Source organism: Canis lupus, chromosome 22, assembly GCF_048164855.1.
Source record: "Canis lupus baileyi chromosome 22, mCanLup2.hap1, whole genome shotgun sequence".
NCBI classification, from domain to species: Eukaryota; Metazoa; Chordata; class Mammalia; order Carnivora; family Canidae; genus Canis; species Canis lupus.
Genome location: NC_132859.1, coordinates 26,445,260 through 26,465,608, shown reverse-complemented (window position 1 = coordinate 26,465,608; position 20,349 = coordinate 26,445,260). Strand labels below are relative to the sequence as shown.

Below are 20,349 nucleotides of genomic sequence, written 5' to 3'. Positions count from 1 at the left end.
GCTAAATTGGGATGGTAGAGATGACTTACAAATGAAACACTTGAAGATTCTTATTTTATCCTTCTTCTAGTCACTTCTTTCTGGAGCTCATGAAAGAAGTTGGTCAGTATTTGCAAATATATCAAATTGATATTGATGATGACATCAGATACCACCTCTTCCTCTGCTCCTCTTTTTACCAGAATTTCCTGAAAAAGCTATTTGATGTGTTCTTCTCTCCTCCATTCATAACTCTACCCTCTCCAGTTCCTCTCCTCCTCTTCTCTCATAAAGTCACTCCAGCCAAGCACTTCCCTGACCACCTCACCAGAGCAGAGCACCCAGTGGCCAACTTTCAACCCTCATTTCTTTGATCTGTCAGCAGCAGTGACATGCAATTAAGCATCCCCTTCTAGAAATACTCTCTACTTCTGACTCCCAGAAGTCTGCACTTACTGGGGTTCTTCCTCACCTAGCTGCTCCTCCTGGGACATCTTTGCTGGTTTCTCCTTATCTCCCTCATCTCCATAGTGCCCCAGGGCTCAGTCCTTAGACTTGTTTTTGTATCATTATTTGTTTCTATCCTTATGTTGTCTCCCTATTTTTTATCTGACTGTCCTAAGAGAGTATTAAAATTGAAAAAGTTGTGCATGCTGTGGTAGATAGGATAATGTCTCCCACCCCCAAAAAGATGCATGTCCTAATCCTCAGAACCTATAAACTATATCCCCCACAAAAATCATAAGTTGAAGCCCTAATTGTCAATATGGCTGTATTTGGATAGGCCTAAAATAATGTAATTAAGGTTAATAAAGTCACGATGGGGAGCCCTGATCTGATAAGATTAGATACTAACATTTGTAAAATGAGACACCAGATAGTTTGCTCTCTCAGCCATGTGAGGACATAATGAGAAGACAGCTGTCTACAAGACAGGAAGAAAACTCTTACTAGGAACCAAATCAATAGCCCCTTACTTTTGGACTTCCTAACCTCTAGAACTTTCTAAAAATAAATTTCTATTGTTAAAGCCATCCAGTCCCTGGTGTTTTGTTCTAGCAGCCCAAGAAGACTAATACAATTACTTTACATGACAAAAGGGACTTGACAGATATAATTAAGAATCTTGAGATGTGTAGATTGTTTAGATTGTCCTAGATTATACAAATGGGTGCAATGTAATAACAAAGGATCTTCTATGGGGGAAACAAGAGTGTCAGAGAAGATGTGATAGTAGAAGCGGAGATCAGAGAGAGATTTGAAGATGCTACAGTGCTAGCTTTCAAGGTGGAGGAAGAGGCCATGAGCCAAGGAATGCAGGTGGCTTCTTGAAACTGTGAAAGACAAGGGAATGGACTCTTTCCTAAAGCATCCAGAAGTAATACAGCTCTGCCAACACCTTGAAGTTAGCCAATGGAAGACCCATTTCAAACTTCCTAATCTCCAGAATTGTAAGATAATAAATTTGTAGGTTTTTTAAGCCATTGAATTTATGGCAATTTGTTACAGCACCAATAGGAAAAACTAATAATATGCCAGAATGTTTTGAAGTGAAGTATACTGATTCCTGAAACTTACTTTGATATGCATCAGGATATAAGACAGGTTTACTGGACAGAGGGGATAGGTAAGTGCTTAGGTGTGTGATGAAGCACACACAACAACATGTTAATGGTAGAATCTAGATGGTGAGTACATGGGTGCTAACTTAAATTCTTTCAACTCTTCTGTATATCTGAAATTTTAAAAATAAAATATGTTGGGGAAAAGCAAAAAATTAGATAAATATTATAATTTTCCCAAAATTTGTTATTTGGCTTCCAGGAAAAAAAATACATGTCTTCTCCTTGCCTCTTCCCTCACAAAGACCTTGAATTTCTCAGAAAGGTTTGTTTTTACCTGTCACATTGCTTGGTCCCCTGATGACTAAGTGCATATATTTTAGAAAGCGCTGGAACACAGCAAAGGTAATTAGACCCTGTGGAGACTAAAGACATAACCTTGACATCAATAGCAACAGGCTATAATCAATGGCATTAACTAGCCTAAAGGGGAAAAAAAGCATATAACCCCAGGGGGTGCTAATACATGGGCTTGCAACTGAAATGGCTCAGTAACTTCTCTCTCTCTTTTTTTTTTTTTTAAAGATTTTATTTATTTATGAGAGAGAGAGAGAGAGAGAGGCAAAGACACAGGCAGAGAGAGAACCAGGCTCCATGCAGGGAGCCTGTGGTGGGACTCGATCCGGGACTCCAAGATCAGGCCCTGGGCTGAAGGCGGCGCTAAACTGCTGAGCCACCCAGGCTGCCCAGTAACTTCTCAAACCTGAACTACTATGACGTACTCTGAAAATTGCTAACTATCCTTACTGCAATGGGAAAGAACTAGGAAAAAAACTGATGTAACTTTCAACAAATGTGTGCCACTCCCATCTTTATGAGAGAATTGTTATTTTCATAGTATATACTATTGGGCAGTGAAAACAGCAGGCTATATCCATAGGTCTTTCCATCCATTAAAGAGTGAGATTGAGAGAAAATCTTCAGATGTGACTACTTGGGTTGGAAGTTTGACATTTCAGAAGCCATAGCATGGAGGATATGGGAAGAATTGGCTTCTTTGGAATGTTTTCTGATAGATATGTCAGGGGGAGGGGCATTATTTTAATGTACTAGATGCTGTTTTCTATACCCTGTAGTGACTTTCTTCTTACCCCATACCTTCCCCCATCATCACTGCATGGTGAGGGTGGGCTGAACCCTGTGGGTTTCTTCCTGGGAAAGCGACTACAAAGAATTTGGAGTCTGATTCTGGGCCTCTTGAGTTTCTAAGCAAGCCTTTGAAATTCATAACACAGAAACAAGGGTTTTCATTTACAAAAGCTGTGCTTTTTGAGAGAGAATAGTATTGAGTTACAAAATCTTGGTTAGAGGATCAAAAATAAAGCTCTGAAGCAATGAGGCACAGAATGTACACCATCTTGCCAGGAGTTGAGACAAAGGCCAGACCTCTCTTTGTGTAAGATTAATTATTCACTACACACTTAACCTTTCTGTACCTCAGTTTTCTCATTATGAAATGGAATTCAAAATATTGACCTTGCTGCCTTGTTAGGGTTAAGGGAGATAACATAGGTGAAGTTCCTAGCACAGTGCCTGGCATATACTGGCACTCCCATTCTTTTCCTTCTATTCTCCTGCCTGATCAAGTCATTTCTGAGAGAAAGAAAAGCAGAGTCTATCTTGGGCATGTTGACTTTAAAAATAAAAACTGTCAGTCATGGGACGTCTGGATAGCTCAGTGGTTGAGCACTTGCCTTTGGCACAGGGTGTGATCCCAGAGTCCCAGATCGAGTCCTGCATTGGGCGTCCAGCATGGAGCCTGCTTCTCCCACTGCCTGTGTCTCTGCCTCTCTCTCTTGTGTCTCTCAAGAATGAATAAAAAATAAAATTTTAATAAATAAATAAATTAATTAATTAATTTTAAAAACCTGTCAGTCATTTTACCAGAAAAAAAAAATGAATTTGGGAATAGCAGAGAATTGTAATTTGGGATAAACAAGCTTCAGCAAAACCATTGGCAATTCTGGAAAACAAAGGAAAGAAGCCCTGCCTGATTGAGGAAAGAAGGGAGCTGGGAAGAGCTGTTATAAACAAAAGGTCCATTGGAGTAAACTGGGAGTTGCAAGTATAGTAGCTTTTCATTAGCTGGTTGTGACAATTTCCTCATTGGCTGGACTGTTGCTGGGCAAGGAGGAAATCTTTCTTTCTCTGCCTGGCTAGTAAAGTAGTTGCTAACCTAGCATGGACCTGCAAGGTGCTTCTTTTCCCTGGTGGGTCTGTAAGTGCCAAGGAGTGGCAGGGCATCAGAGCTCCTCCTTCTGGCCTCCATTTGGAGACTACCTGGCTTTATCTTGAATCCTAGCTCTTCAACATAGTGAGCCTGTAACTCTGAGCAAGGATCTTTTTTTTTTTTTTTTTTGTATTTTTTTTATTGGAGTTCAATTTGCCAACAGATAGCATAACACCCAGTGTCTGATCAAGAATCGTAAGCTTTCTGAGTCCCTTTTCATTCATCTGTGTAATGGAGATAATTGCATACCTCCCTCTTGACAGAGTTAGAAAATACATAGGAAGTGATTTATATATTGATTCTTCCAACAAATATCTTAATAAATGGATGTTGTTTCAATCTGTTTTGCTCCACCTTACTTTGATCTCATCCCTTTCCCTTGTAGCCTCTCCCCGTGGAACTGTGAGCCAGTGCTCATTACTGCCACACCCCCATCTCTTTCCCTTTTTAAAAAAAATTTTTTTTTCTTTTTTGTATATTTTTTTATTGGAGTTAGATTTGCCAACATATAGCATAACACCCAGTGCTCATCCCGTCAAGTGCCCCCCTCAGTGCCCATCACCCAGTCACCCCATCCCCCCACCCACCTCCTTTTCCATTACCTTTTGTTCGTTTCCCAGAGCTAGGAGTCTCTCATGTTCTGTCACCCTCACTGATATTTCTCACTCATTTTCACTCCTTTCCCCTTTATTCCCTTTCTCTATGTTTTATGTTCCCCGAATGAATGAGACCATATGTTTGTCCTTCTCCTATTGACTTATTTCACTTAACATAATACTCTCTAGTTCTATCCACGTTGAAGCAAATGGTGGGTATTTGTAATTTCTAATGGCTGAGTAATATTCCATTGTATATATAGACCACAGCTTCTTTTCCTTCTGTCCACACCCTCTCTCTTCTCCTTCTGGCTCCCACTGTGCTGCAAGGAGAGGAGAGGACAAGAGTGAAAACGACAAGAGTGAAAGGGCAAGCCTCGGGGCAGTTCAGTTTCAAACTTAGCCATTTCAATTTGCAGCTTCTCTTGTGTGGAGCATGGAAGGCTTTCACTTCAGATCCCATGGAGCATGCTCTTCACCTCCTCTGAGCCCCCGCTTGATCCAGTCATCATGCTTGCCCTGATACAGTTGCCACTGAGCAGCCCCAGGACCTCTCAGCTCCTTGGTTTACTCCTATTCCCAGCCTGCTCACTTTATGCAGGAGCTGACAGGAGAAAAGAGTTGCTCTCTCCTTTGTCCATAATGATCCGGCCAAAGCCTGAAGATTTTGGCCTGGTTTTGTTCCAATGTACCATATGCCAGTCTTTCTGCTAAAATACTATAAGCAACAAGGACCATTTCTGGAAAGTCAGAGCAAAGATTTTAATGGGCAAACTGTAACCCACTCCACTGTGTTACAGGCCTAAATTTGGTAGGCTCCTCAAGCAGCTTTACCTTTGGGTGCTTGGATTAGACCTGCAGGAAATGTTCTCAGGTTTCCCCAGAGCAAACATTCTGGAAGTCTAGAGGTAGGCATGGATTTTATCTAATCTCCAGACTCAAGGTCCCGTGGGTGATTTGGGGCCAAGTCAGGGCTATGACCCAACACCAAAGATACTCATTTCAGAGCCTCTTGAGTCTCTGCAGCCAGGGGCTCTGGAAAGCCCCAGTTACAATAAAGTGATCAAGAGTTTCTAATAGCAAGACTATTAAGAATAATGGATAACACATACCAGCCACTGAGCTAAGGTATATACCCATTAACCCTTTAATCCTCAGAAGAGCACTAGAAAGTACTTTTACAGAAGAGGAAACAGAGGTAATAATTCCACATAGATGCATATACAGCACTGCCTCAGCCCCAGCTCTATAGGGGGTTTGCTTTTTGGGGGCAGGGGTGTTGCTTTTTAAATGCAGCTGGGGGCAGCCCAGGTGGCTCAGCGGTTTAGTGCTGCCTTCGGCCCAGGGCCAGATCCTGGGGACCCGGGATCGAGTCCCACGTCGGGCTCCCTGCATGGAGCCTGCTTCTCCCTCTGCCTGTGTCTCTGCCTCTCTCTCTGTGTCTCTCATGAATAAAAAAAAAAAAAAAAATGCAGCTGGCAGCAACTAGCTACATTTTAAACCATATACAAATGTTGGGAATTACTGATTTATTATATTAGCACTTAGCTGTTTTAATATAGGAAGGGATGATGTATGAGTATATTAGAAGTATATGGTCCCTCTTCTTAATTATCCACACCTAAGAAATGAGTAAGTGGCTCATCCATATGCCTATAAACCAAGTATCTGACATAGACTGATAATATGCCTCATGCCAAAATAAACAAATTTAATAATTTGAAATTCTAATATCTCTGAACTATAGGCATGCTTATTTTACAATTTGTTCCCTAAAATTATACCCAAGTTTTTATTATAATAATTATAATAATAACATTTCTGAGCATTTCCTATGTGCCAGATCCAGATCTTCAACTCAACATTTATGCTACTTCATTCACTCCCACAACAACTGCCAGTACTCTCAACTATAGAGGAGGGAGGGAGGCCCAGAGAGATTAGGTAGCTTGCTGAGGTCACACAGCTAGGAAGTAACAGACCAAGGTTAGACTCCAGGCTTTGTCTGCCTCTAGAAGCCATGCCGCTAACCACAAAGCATGCTGAGGGAAAGTAGCTGACATACTTTAAAAAATGATTTAAAAATAAAGAGTATTAGGGGCAGAGAGAGCAAAAGGAGGAAATCTGTGAACCAACAGGGTCTAGTCTTTCCAGCATAAATTCTCCTTTGGTTCCCCTGCCGAATGAAAGCCTCAAGCCACAGGGAAGCAAAAGCATGAAAGGGCCAGGGAGACTTATTCAGAAACTTGGTGTGGTGGGGGAGTGGGTAGCTTTGTGTTTCATCTCAACACTTTTCCTTTCTTCAGATTCACTTCATCTTTCCTGAACCCGTATCATTCTGTTCCAACAATGCCCTTTCTCCCTGCCTCAAAAACTGTCATCTGGCCTAGCAGATGATTATTATTGACACTTTCTTCTCTTTGAGACTCCTGACTAACAAGAATGCATATTAGGAATTTATAAACTTGCTTTCAAAGACACCACAGGAACAGTATACAATTTTTCACACATTGCTTTGTGCCCTTCTAAGAAAAAAAATAAGCTTATAATGGAATATAGTGAGTTAAAGGTCTTAAGTGATAGCAATTGATTTTCTGTGAAATCTTTTCTTCGAATGCCTCTTAAGAGACCAGCAGGGATCCCCCCCCCACTTCCCAGGGGTTCTCTGAACCATTCTTTCCTCTTATCTTGCAAGTCAGAGCTGGCATGGAGGTGTCAAGCCACACAGGAGGGCTGTGGGGGCTCAGCCCCAACCTTCATTATCTATTCAGTAAGGATACTATGCTGTTCTCTAAGAGTCGCCTAAAACCAGCTCTTATGTCACATACCAGCAGCCTTTAGTCAGAGAATGTGGACATCATTACCCCTTTTAATCTGGTTATGGGGGCAGGGAGAACTACCAATCAAAAGCTTTGTAATATGGCTTCTGTATTGGGACAGGTTTCAGAGCTTCCTGCTACAGTAGTGAAGCCTCCCTGAGGGTACAGCCCATGTCACTAATGATTTGTGGATCCTTCTCTTCATATTTGAAAAAAAAAAAAACACTAGGGAGAAATGTTACAAACTACTTTCTTCCTAAGAAAAGCCAGTTTTCAAAGGTTTTAAGCCTAAGAGATGTACATTAGAGAAGTGTTTCCAATAGAAATATAATGCAGACCACATTTGTAGTTTAAACTTTTCTAGTAGTCATGTTAAAAATAGGTAGAAATAACAGGTGCCTAATTTAAATAATACATTTAATTTAACCAAATATAGCCCAAACATTATCTCAACATGTAATCAATTTTTTAAAGTTCTCTAATGAGCTCTTCTGCATTCTTTTTTTGACAAGTATCTGAACTCAGATGTGTATTTAACAAGTACAGCACATCTCAATTTGGACTAGTCACATTTGAAATGCTCTACTAAGGATCATGTGAGTCATAGTTATTGTTCTGAACAAGGCAGGAATAGATGTTACTTAATGTCAGGACATATATACCTTGCTTTGTGCAGATCTTGACAATAAAATTCAGGATTCCCATAAATCAGACCACGTATCTATTACTGTTTCCACTTGCTCTCAACCAAATTGCAAACATCTTGGAGGAAAAGACCCAACTCATAGCCAGACATGTAGCATTTCTATGTTTATGAATGATGTTGATAATTTATGATGATTAGATTTATCTGTTTGTATGGTTTCTAGTAATACCAATTACTAGTTTGTCTGTCAAACTTTACATTATTCTACCTCCAAACATTTTATTTTTGGAAGGATCTCCATATTCTTATACAAAACCATCTGTCCAACCTCACCACCTAAAGCTATCTCCAACCCAAAATGTCCAAGACTGAATTTTTTATTCATCCGCTCCTCACCTACCAAAAAAGAAAAAAAATTGCTCTACCTGTAGTCTTCTGCATTTCAGTTGATGGCAATTCCATCCTTGAAGCTGTTCAGTCCAAAAATCTTAGTCATCTTGATTCCTGTATTTCTCCCATACCACATAACTAATCTGTCAACACATTTTGCCAGCTCTATCCAGAATCTACCACCTCTCACCAACATTCCTTTTACTACCCTGGTCCAAGTCATTATCCTCTCAACTTAGGATCCAGAAAACTCTTAAGTCAGACCAGTCTGTCTTGCTAAAAAACAAACAAACAAACAAAACAAAAAAAACAAACACCCGATGACTCCGTTTCACACTGAGTAAAAACCAAAGTACTAACAATGCCTTTTTTTTTTTTTAAATTTATGATAGTCACACAGAGAGAGAAAGAGAGAGGCAGAGACACAGGCAGAGGGAGAAGCAGGCTCCATGCACCGGGAGCCCGACGTGGGATTCGATCTCGGGTCTCCAGGATCGCGCCCTGGGCTAAAGGCAGGCGCTAAACCGCTGGGCCACCCAGGGATCCCTAACAATGCCTTTTAAAACTAGATATGATCTGCCCCTCCTTCCCCGTTTCCTCCCAGACATCATCTACCTCTGCTCCATGCACACTGGCCTCTGCTGTTTCTTGATCTTGATCAAGCCAGGCATGCCATTGTTTAAGGACCCATGCCTTTGAGGACACTTCCTGTAGGTAGCCACACTAAGTGAGCTCACTCCTTCACTTCTTTCAAGTCTTGCTCAATCTCCCCGTCTAAGGGGTGCCTCCTCTGATCAATGTATTTCATCCTACCCTCTATATCTAGTCTATTTCCCATTTCCACATTCCTGATTTTTTTTAAAGATTTTATTTATTCATCAGAGACATAGAAAGAGAGGCCAAGACACAGGCAAAGGGAGAAGCAGGCTCCCAGCAGGGAGTCCCATGTGGGACTCGATCCCAGGACCCTGGGATCACGCCCTGAGCCGAAGGCAGATGCTCAACCACTGAGCCACCCAGGCGTCCCTCCCGATTCTTCTTATCTAGATCTACTTTTTTCTCCCATGGCCCTGGAACACTGTACCCTCAGATAGCCACATGGCTCACTCATGCCCTCACCTGACACATGGCACATAGGAGACACAAAATATTTGATGAATGAACAAATTTCTTTGTTTTGTGCAAAATAAAGTTCAATAGTACAACTTCCAAGAACTTAAAAATATTTGCTGAGCTTTCCTTCCTAGACTCTGCATAGACAATTTATGGGCAATTTTGTTCAGCATTTAGTGGTTTTACTACAACAAAATGCCGGACCAGTTCTTCACAAATTTATGAAATTAATACAATTTTTCTTCCTTACCTTCACACTTTGTCTTTGAACACTCTGTCCTCATCTCTTTTACTTTTTATCTTCTGTTTACTGAACACAAGTTTAGGCCAGTTAACATGAACACAATTAAAGAGTGATGGAAATGTCCCATGTCTTCATTTTCCAGTGTGATAGCCATTAGCCACATGTGGTTATATTGAGCACTTGAGATGAGGCTAGCACAACTGAGGAACCGAACTTTTTATAAAGATTTTATTTATTTATTTGAGAGAGAATATAGCAAGAGAGCACAAGGAGGGGGGCAGTACAGGGGAGAGGCAGAGGGAGAGGGAGAAGCAGGCTCCCCACTCAGCGAGGAGCCTGACATGGGGCTCAATCCAGGACCCTGGGATTATGACCTGAGCCAAAGGCAGACCTTAGCTGACTGAGCCACCCAGGCACCCTGAGAACTGAATTTTTAATTTAGTTGGTTTAAATTTAGATAGCCATACACAGTTAGTAAAAGTGCAACTTCATCCTTGAAGATTTATAGGCTCTTTGAGGAAAAATAGGTCTTCTTGCCACAATGCCCTTATAAAACACCTCATACATCATCATATGAATTAAGAAGAAAATCAATTAGTGTTACCCCTCTTATTTAGAATTGGGTAAAGTATTATAGAAAGAAGTGACTTATTGAAAGTCAAATTTTAGATGACATGCAAACGTTTAAACTAAACCGCAGATGGCCAAGGTTGGGGGCAAGGGAGCCTGGAAGGACAACACAGGTTTCTTTTTGTATCTTTTCCATTTTCACTGCCAAGAACAGAGATGATAATAACCTCCATTCCTGAAGCACTGTGCAGGCACTTTGTTTTAATCAAAACTCTTTTTCTAATGATATTTTTTATTAAGGTTTTAATTTTAATTCCAGTATAGTTAACATACAGTGTTATATTAGTTTCAGGTGTACACTTTAGTGATTCAACAATTCTATACATTACTCGGTGTTCATCACAATGTGTACTCCTAATCCCCCTTCACCTATTTCACCCATCCTCCCCATTTTCCAGGAACCATCAGTGTGTTCTCTATAGTTAAGTCTGTTTCTTGGTTTGCCTCTTTTTCCTTTGCTCATTTGTTTTGTTTCTTAAATTCCACATGAGTGAAATCGTATAGTATTTGTCTTTCTCTGACTGACTTATTTCATGTAGCATTATACTCTCTAGTACTCTCTAGATCCATCCATGTTGTTGCAAATGGCAAATTTCATTCCTTTTATGGCTTAATCGTGTGTGTGTGTATGGCATATATATACCACTTCTTTTTTATCCATTCATCTATCGATGGACACTTAAGTTGCTTCCATAATCTGGCTATTGTAAATAATGCTGCTATAAACATAGGGGTGCTATATCCGACAATTAGTGTTCTTACATTTGGGGGGTAAATACCTAGTAGTACAATTAATCATAGGATAGTTCTATTTTTAACTTTTTGAGGAACCTCTATACTGTTTTCCCACAGTGGCTACACCAGTTTGCATTCCTACCAACAGAGTATGAAAGTTCCTTTTTCTCCACATCCTCACCAACATTTGTTGCTTCTTGTGTTTTTTTTTTTTTATTTTAGCCATTCTGACCACTGTGATGATATCTCATTGTAGTTTTAATTTGCATTTCCCTGATAATGAGTGATGTTGAGCGTCTCTTCATGTGTCTGCTGACTATCTGTATGTCCTCTTTAGAGAAATGTCTGTTCATGTCTTCTGCCCATTTTTTTTTTTTGGATTGTTTGCTTTTTGGGTGTTGAGTTGTATAAGTTCTTTCTATATTTTGAACACTAACCCTTTAGTGGGTATGTCATTTGCAAATATCTTCTCTCATTCAGTAAGTTACTTTTTAGTTTTGTTGTCTCCTTTTCTGTGCAGAAGCTTTTCATTTTGATATCCCAATAGTTTATTTATGCTTTTGTTTTCCTTACCTCAGGAGACCTACCTAGAAAAATATTGCTATGGCCAGTATCAGAGAAATTACTGCTAGAGTTTATAGTATAGTGTGTATACTATAAGAAATAGTGTATAGTATAAGAAAATGGTTCAGTTTCATTCTTTTGCATGTAGCTATCCAGTTTTTCTAACACCATTTGTTGGAGAGACTTTTTCCTGTTGCATATTCTTTCCTTTTTGTCAAAGATTAATTGCCCATATACTTGTGGGTTTGCTTAGGGAGTTTCTATTCTGTTCTATTGATCTATATGTCTGTTTTTGTGCCAGTACCATAATGTTTTGATTACTACAGCTTTGTAGTATAACTTGAAGTCTGGAATTGTGATACTTCCAGTTTTGCTTTTCTTTTTCAATATTGCTTTGGCTATCTGGGAGTCTTTTGCAGTTCCATACAAATCTTTGGTTTGTTCTAGTTCTGTGAATAATGCTGTTGGTATTTTGATAGGGACTGCATTAAATGTGTAGATTGCTTTGGGTAGTATAGACATTTATAGTCTTTCCATTCCTTTGTGTCATCTTCAATTTCTTTCATTAATGCTTTACAGTTTTCAGAGTATAGGTCTTTCATCTCCTTTGTTAAATTTATTCCTAGATATTTTATTATTTTGGTGCAGTTGTAAATGGGATTGTTTTATTAATTTCTCTTTCTGCTGCTTCATTATTTGCATGTAGAAAACCAACAGATTTCTGTACATTGATTTGTACCCTGCGACTTTACTAAATTCATTTATTGGTTCTAGTACTTTTTGGTGGAGTCTTTAGGGTTTTCTATATATAGTATCATATTATCTAGTAGTTTTTGGTGGAGTCGTTAGGGTTTTCTATATATAGTATCATATCATCTGCAAACTGTAAAAGTTTTACTTCTTCTTTACCCATTTGGATGACTTTTATTTCTTTTTGTTGTCTGATTGCTGTGATTAGAACTTCCAGTACTATGGTGAATAAAAGTGGTGAGAGTAGACATCCTTGTCTTGTTCCTGACCCTAGGAGAAAAGTTCCAAGTTTTTCCCCATTGGATATGATGTTTGCTGTTTTTCATATAAGGCCTTAATTATGTTGAGGTATGTTCCCTCTAAACCCACTTTATTGAGGGTTTTTATCATTAATGGATGTTGTACTTTGTCAAATGCTTTTTCTACATTTATTGAAATGATCATATAGTTTTTATCCTTTCTTTTATTGGTGTGATGTGTCCTATTGATTGGTTTGCTAATATTGAATCACCCATGCATCTTAAGAATAAATCCCATTTGATCATAGTGAATGATTTTTTAAAATGTATTGCTGGATTTGGTTTGCTAGTATTTTGTTGAGAATTTTTGAATCTATGTTCATCAGAAATACTGGCCTGTAGTTCTGTTTTTTTGTGGTGTCTTTATCTGATTTGGGTATCAGGGTAATGCTGGCCTCCAAATGAACTTGGAAGTTTACCTTCCTCTTCTATTTTTTGGAATAGTTTGAGAACAGGTATTAACTCTTCTTTAAATGTTTGGTAGAATTCGCCTATGAAGCCATCTGGTCCTGAACTTTTGTTTTTTGGGTTTTTTTTATTACTGATTGAATTGCATTCCTGGTAATTGGTCTGTTCAAATTTTCTATTTCTTCCTTCTTCAGTTTTAATAGGTTATATGTTTCTAGGAATTTATCCATTTCTTCTAGTTTTTCCAATTTGTTGGCATTTACATTTTTATAATATCTCTTACAATTGTTTGTATTTCTGTGGCATTGGTTATTCTCCTCTCTCATTTGTGATTTTGAGTCCTACCTCTCTCTCTCTCTCCCTCACTTTTATTTTTTTTGATGAGTCTGCCTAGAGATTTATCAATTTTGTTGATCTTTTCAAAGAACCATGTCCTCGTTTTGTTGGTCTGTTCTATTGGTTTTTGTTTTATTTTTAGTTTCCCTATGATTTATTTTTGCTCTAATCTTTATTATTTTCCTTCTTCAGCTGGTTTTGGGTTTTGTTTGTTCTTTTTTTTTTTCAGATTTTATTTATTTATTTATGAGAAACGGAGAAAGAGAGAGAAGCAGAGACATAGGCAGAGGGAGAAGCAGGCTCCATGCAGGGAGCCCGATGTGGAACTCGATCCTAGGTCTCCAGGATCAGGCCCTGGGCTGGAGGCAGTGCTAAACTGCTGAGCCAGCTGGGCTGCCCTTGTTCTTCTTTTTATAGCTCCTTTAGGTTATTTGAGATTTTTCTTGCTTCTTAAGGTAGGCTTGTATTGCTATAAATGTCCCTCTTAGAACTGCTTTTGCTACATCCAAAGATTTTGGACCATTGTATTTTCATTTGCTTCCATGTGAGTTTTTATTTCTTCTTTGATTTCTTGGTTGACCCAGTCATTATATAGTAGCATGTTATTTAACCTCCATGTAATTGTGCTCTTTCCAGATATTTAATTGTGGTTAATTTCAAGTTTCATAGCACTGTGGTCAGGAAAGATGCATAGTATGATATTAATCTTTTTGCATTTGTTAAGATTCGTTTTATGGCCTAATATGTGATCTATTCTGGAGAATGATTCATGTACACTTGAAAACACATGTACATTCTGTTTTAGGGTGGAACGTTCTGGATATATCTGTTAAATCCATTTGTTCCTGTGTGTCATTCAAAAACACCATTTTCTTGTTGATTTTCAGTCTGGATAATCCATCCATTGATGTAAGTGGGGTGTTAAAGTCCCCTACTATGATTATATTATTATCAATTAGTTCTTTTATATTTGTTATTAGCTGTTTTATGTATTTGGGTGCTCTTATGTTGGGTGCATAAATATTTATAATTGTTGTATCTTCTTGTTGGATTATCCCTTCTATTATTATATAGCGTCCTTCTTTGATTTTTGTTACAATCTTTGTTTTAAAGTCAATTTTGTCTGATATGGGTATTGCTACCCTGGCTTTCTTTATACATCCATTTGCATGATAAATGTTTCTTCTCCCCCCCTCTTTCAATCTACAGGTATCTTTAGGTCTGAAATGAGTCTCTTATAGGCGGCATATAGATGGGTCTTGTTGTTTTTTTGTTTGTTTGTTTTTGTTTTTGTTTTTAAGATTTTATTTATTTATTCATAGACACAGAGAGAGAGAGGCAGAGACACAGGCAGAGGGAGAACCAGGCTCCATGCAGGGAGCCTGATGTGGGAGTCGATCCCGGGTCTCCAGGATCACACCCCAGGCTGCAGGCGGCGCCAAACTGCTGTGCCACCGGGGCTGCCCTGGGTCTTGTTTTTTATCTACTCTGTCACCCTGTCTTTTGATTAAAGCATTTAATCTATTTACATTCAGAGTAGTCATTGATAGATATATATTTATTGCCATTTTGTTACTTGTTTTGTGGTTTTTTGTAGTTCTTCTTTGATCCTTTCTTCTCTTGCTCTCTTTCATGGTTTGCTGACTTTCTTCATTAATAAACTTGAATTGTTCTCTTTGAATTGTTTGCATATTTATTGCTGGGGTTTTTAAATCAACAATCTTATCAAGTTTTCACAATAATCCTGTGAGGCTGTTTAAACTTATTATCTCCATTTGACACACAGAGAGAGATGAGCCTGTGAAAGCATGACTTTCCCACACAGCCAGCCTGGGATGCTGAGTCTGTCTGATCTGGGGTCTCAGCTATCCTATCCTGTGCTACCTCCCACCCTCCTCTCTCAGCCCTGAGACTCCACATATCTTTAAAATAAACTGAAGTAAATTGAGAGCATCTCAATCATCTTTGCTTCTTCTTCATCAAAGACTAAGTACTCTGAGATTGGGAATAAAACTGGGGAGAAGTTACTTACCCATTCCTTAGCTTATTAAAACAAATAAACAGTGAACACAGGGGAATCAATCAGAGTAGCCTCTTAGACTATTCACGGTTCTAGTCTTGCAAGATGAAGAGTTTTGTCCTCTTCCTTTCCTTGCCTCATATGGTTCTATGAGCAGACTGCAGGTCTTATCTAAATCCTCATTTTTATTCCTCTTTGTAAAGATGTGAAAACAATAATTCACCCATAGTTAAAAGCCAGGAAGAATGTCCCACCCTCAAAGATTCCCACCCTTGCTGTGGGCCTCGCTTCTCCACCCAGCAGGGGAGCCCCAGCATTTTATAATTACACTAATGACGAACAGAATCCTTCCTTGTTTTATTTTGCATTTCATTTCCAGAGTAATTTGATGTGTGTGTGGAGAAGGGCGGGTGTGAGGAAATGTAAACAGTGCTCATTTATTACAGCTTTAATTTAGACCAGATCTCCCCCTAATCCAATTCTGAGTAGCACAGTTTATACCAGTGAGCAGTAAACACTAATAAAGATCAGCTGCAGGATGGGGAGGGCCAAAAATTCTACTGGGTATGCTTGCTAGAAAACAAGCAAAAAACTCTAATATATTCACAATTTACTGCTTAATTCTGACTTATGTATAGAATCATGAAACAATTTTGGTTTTTAAACTGTCTAGTTCTATGAGGTATGTTCTTTCAATAATCTCTTGACTACCTTTCCTCAGACCTCCATCTATGGCCTTAGCCTTGACCTTGTCACTACCAACACTATAAACACTCTAAAATTTCAAGTTCACTATCTGAATTTCTAGCTCCTTCCCTCTGGTATCCTTTATTATTGTTCTCTGCTGTAGCAAATTATCACAAACTCAGCATCTTAAACAATGTGAATTTATTATCTTACAGTTCTGTGGTTCGGAAATCTGCCATGAATCTAACCAGGATAAAATCAAGATATTAGCAGGACTGTGTTCCTTTCTGTGGGCTCTGGATAGGATCCATTTCCATTCCTTTTCTAGCTTCAAAAGGCCACCTGCATTCCTTGGCTCATGTTTCACTCTGCCACCTTCAAAACCAACAACAGCTAGTTGGGTCTTTTTAAAATCATATTACTCTGACCACTTTCTATAGTCACATCTGCCCTGATTCTTCTGCTACCATCCTTTTTTTTTTTTTTTTTTTATTTTTTATATATGATAGTCACAGAGAGAGGGAGAGAAAGAGAGACAGGCAGAGGGAGAAGCAGGCTCCATGCACCGGGAGCCCGATGTGGGATTCGATCCCGGGTCTCCAGGATCGCGCCCTGGGCCAAAGGCAGGCGCCAAACTGCTGCGCCACCCAGGGATCCCTGCTACCATCCTATTTTTAAGGACCCTGTGATTATATAGGGTCCACCCAGATAATCTTCCTATTTTAAGGTCCTTTAATTAGCAAACCTAATTCCATCTGCAAGCTTAATTCCCCTTTGCCATGTAACCTAACACAATCACAGGTTCTAGGAATTAGGATGCGAACATCTTAGGGTGGAAAGGAGAGGGGGACATTATTTTGCCTACCACATGTCTCCAGTAATGCTTCTACCTCTAGGATCTAAAATCCATTGTTTCTACAACTTGGAATTCTGTCATCTTGTTTCATACCTTCACCTCCCTCCTTATCCAGCTGGAATTCCAGGAATAATTATTACAATCATGTCTTTCATACATCTTCAACTTCCTGGTTCTCCTCTCTTATTTTGTGTTCTTCCTTGGCAAAACCTCAAAGAGCTGAATTGACTCCAGCTCTCTACCTCTTCTGCACCTGCATCCATGCCATTAAAAAAAATAGAGCAAACACACTTCCAAGTAGGACTATTAATGCTGCCTACCAATTGTACATTTTCCTGGTCTTTTCATCTTCCTACTCTACTGCATGACAATTTCACACCTTTTTGTCCTTCAGTGTTTGGTTCTACCTTTCCCATTCACACTTTCATCCAATGACCTTTTTTATTGAGAAAATAAAGCAACCAGAGAGGTCTTCTGCGAATTCCCTCCATCACATCAACCAAGGGACAAGCACAGGTTCTCATGTGCTCTGTCTTCCCTCCTAATACTATATAATCTCTATCTAAGGTCAGTATTTCCCTGGTGTCTAAATTCCAGTCCCTCTATTGAATCATTCCCATTAATGTTATTTTTCTTATCCTAAGAGCATACAACAAACCTTCTCTTGATCCTCATTGACTTTTCCAGCTACCATCCCATTTCTCTGCTACCTGTTAAAGCAAAACTGCTCAGAAGAGTTACTTGTAGTTGCTGACTGTTAGTCTTTTCTTTCAGTTCTCTCTTAACCTCTTGAACTCAGGCTTTTGACTCCATCCCCCAATCCAGACTTTCCTTGTCAAAGTCACCAAATGACCAAAATTAATGCCTCTAAAATCTCAAGTTCACTATCTGAATTTATAGCTACTTTCCTCTCATATCCTATATTATTGTTTTTTGCTGCTATAGTAAATTATCACAAACTCAATATCTTAAACAATGCAAATTTATTACCTTACAGTTCTGCGGTTCAGAAATCTTACATGAATCTAACCAGACTAAAATCAAGATATTGGCAGGACTGTGTTCCTTTCTGTGGACTCTGGAGAGGATGGTAAAGCCAGTAGTCAGTTTTCAGTCTTAATCTTACTTTATGTACTGATTGCTGCATCATCCTTGAAACACTTTACTCCATCGACTTTCAGGACTCTCTTCTTGTGTCATGGCCACTTTTCAGACCCTTTGCTGGTTCCTCCTGAACTCAAGTACCAGGTCAGTATTTGGTCCTCAGGTTTTCTTGATCTATCTTGTCTTCCCAGTGAGTTCAACCATCTTTATGACTTTACAATCCATATGATGATGACACTCAAACATATATTCTTATATATTCAAACCTAACATTTCCCCGGACCACAGATTCCTATCCAGCCACTTAAATGTCTGCTAAGCTTCTCAAAACTCAACAAATTCAAAATTGGCTAGTGATCTTCTCTTCAAAACTTGATCTACCCACGCCTTCCACATTTCAGTTTATGGCAGGTCCATCATCTTTTGCTTAGGCTTAAAACCTAGTAGTTATTCTCGACTCCACTCTTTTTCTTATCCATATTTAATCTACCCCAAATCCTTGACTTTTGAAGTATCTTTAGATTCTGTCAATTTTTCACCAGCTCCACTACTACTCTCCTACCTAGTTCAAGCCACCATCATTTGGCCTCAATTATTATAATAACCTCCTATCTATTCTTCCTGATTCTACTCTTGCCCACCCCTACAGTCTATTACAAAACAACAGCCAGGGCAATCCTTATAAAATGTAAATCAAATCTTGTCCCTTATATACACATTGGTTCCCCATTTTCCTCAAAATAAAAGCTATCATCCTTAAATGACATATATGGCCCTAGAACTGCCCACTGTCCTCTCAGTGCTTTCTCCAATTTAACGACAGTGGTCTCCTTGGACTTTTTTCCAACCACTAAACACACCACCAACTCAGGACTTCAGATTTGCTATTCTCTTTGCCTTGACTCCTCCTTCTCTCCCACTCTCCTTCTATCTCATATAACCTTCCACCTCGTATTTTATTCTCCTATTAAAGTCATTTCCCCAAAGAAATCTTCCTGGTCACTATATTCAGAATTGCATCCCTCATCATTTCCTATCCTACTTCTTTGCCTGGTTTTTCTTCATAGAACTTAGAGCCTTTGAAAAAAACTGTAAAACATATATATTTTGTATATTATTTATCTTCACTTACTGAAAAGGAGGCACTGTGTTGGCAGGGATTTTGTCTGTTTTGTCCACTGCTGTATACCCACTGCCTGGTACCTAATAGGTGCTCAGAAAATATCAGTTGGATATGAATGAGTATGTGATTCCTTTTGAAAAGATCATTTTCTGTCAAAAGCTGGACTGTTAAAAAAATTTTCAGGGAAGTTTAACTTATTAAACACCCACACACATTACCCTATTTAAAATATATTTTTAAAAGAAATTTTAGTATATATTATTCATTGCCTACAAAAGCTATTCTCTTCTCGTCCCTCCCTCTCTCTTGCTAATACAACTCTGGCTTTGTTTGTGGTGACAGTGTCTCTAGCTCTAGGAGTTTAATTGCAGTGGGTCTAAGCCAGTTATGGCAATTCTAGAAACTCTTTTTTTTTTTTCAGTCACTTGGCTCCTTCAGGTGTCCATGCATCTGGAAAACATGTTCCTCTCTGATAAAAAGAGAGCTCTTTCATCCCTTTCTTTCCTGCTTTGAATCCCCAGATGTTTGGGGATGTAATGTTTCGAGCTGTGAAAGCAATTTGTGACCATTAGTTGCCAAACTCAGGAAGGCAAGTCTTTATCCTTGAAGATGGCTGAGCAGAAATATATAAAGAGTCTGAGTCTTTGATGATAATATTGAGTCTCTAGACCAAATCCTGGAACTGCCTACTTGCAGACTTCTGTGTCCTAGTTTATGCCTTCCTTTTCATTTTTCTCTGATGACAACTTCATCTTTTCCTCAGCAGTACATGTAGCATAAACATTTGTTAAATGGGTCCAACCACAGTACCTGTGAGGAAACTCTGTGGTACAAACTATTTGCTGTTGAATCACTTTGCAAAACCAGAACAAAATGATTATGTATACAAGTTTATCCTGCTCAGGGGTTGTAGCACCTGACAATGCCTTTGCTTTCACTTCTGTAGCCAGAAGGTCCATCATGGGCTCTTAGCTTTTCTGTTGCAGTTTTCCTCTGGATAGTATTCTTCCTTCCATTGCTAGGATAATGGGATGGACAGGGAAGTGGATACTCAGTGAGAACAAGTGTGTGGGAGAGGCCCACCATAAAAAGGAGCCCCAAACATGGCAAAGCTACTTTGCCATATTGCCTGGAACCAGCATTACCTGAAACTCACATTTCAGGTGTCCCAACTTTCAAAACTGAGTTTTACTAAAAT

At 39.1% G+C, this 20,349-nt stretch overlaps 1 long non-coding RNA gene across 2 annotated transcripts in view; it reads right to left on the bottom strand.

The window, feature by feature from the left end:
- LOC140614076 (uncharacterized) overlaps positions 1–20,349 on the bottom strand; it is a 90,980-nt gene that overhangs the window by 37,843 nt on the left and 32,788 nt on the right. The gene's annotated exons all lie outside the window — the stretch shown is intronic.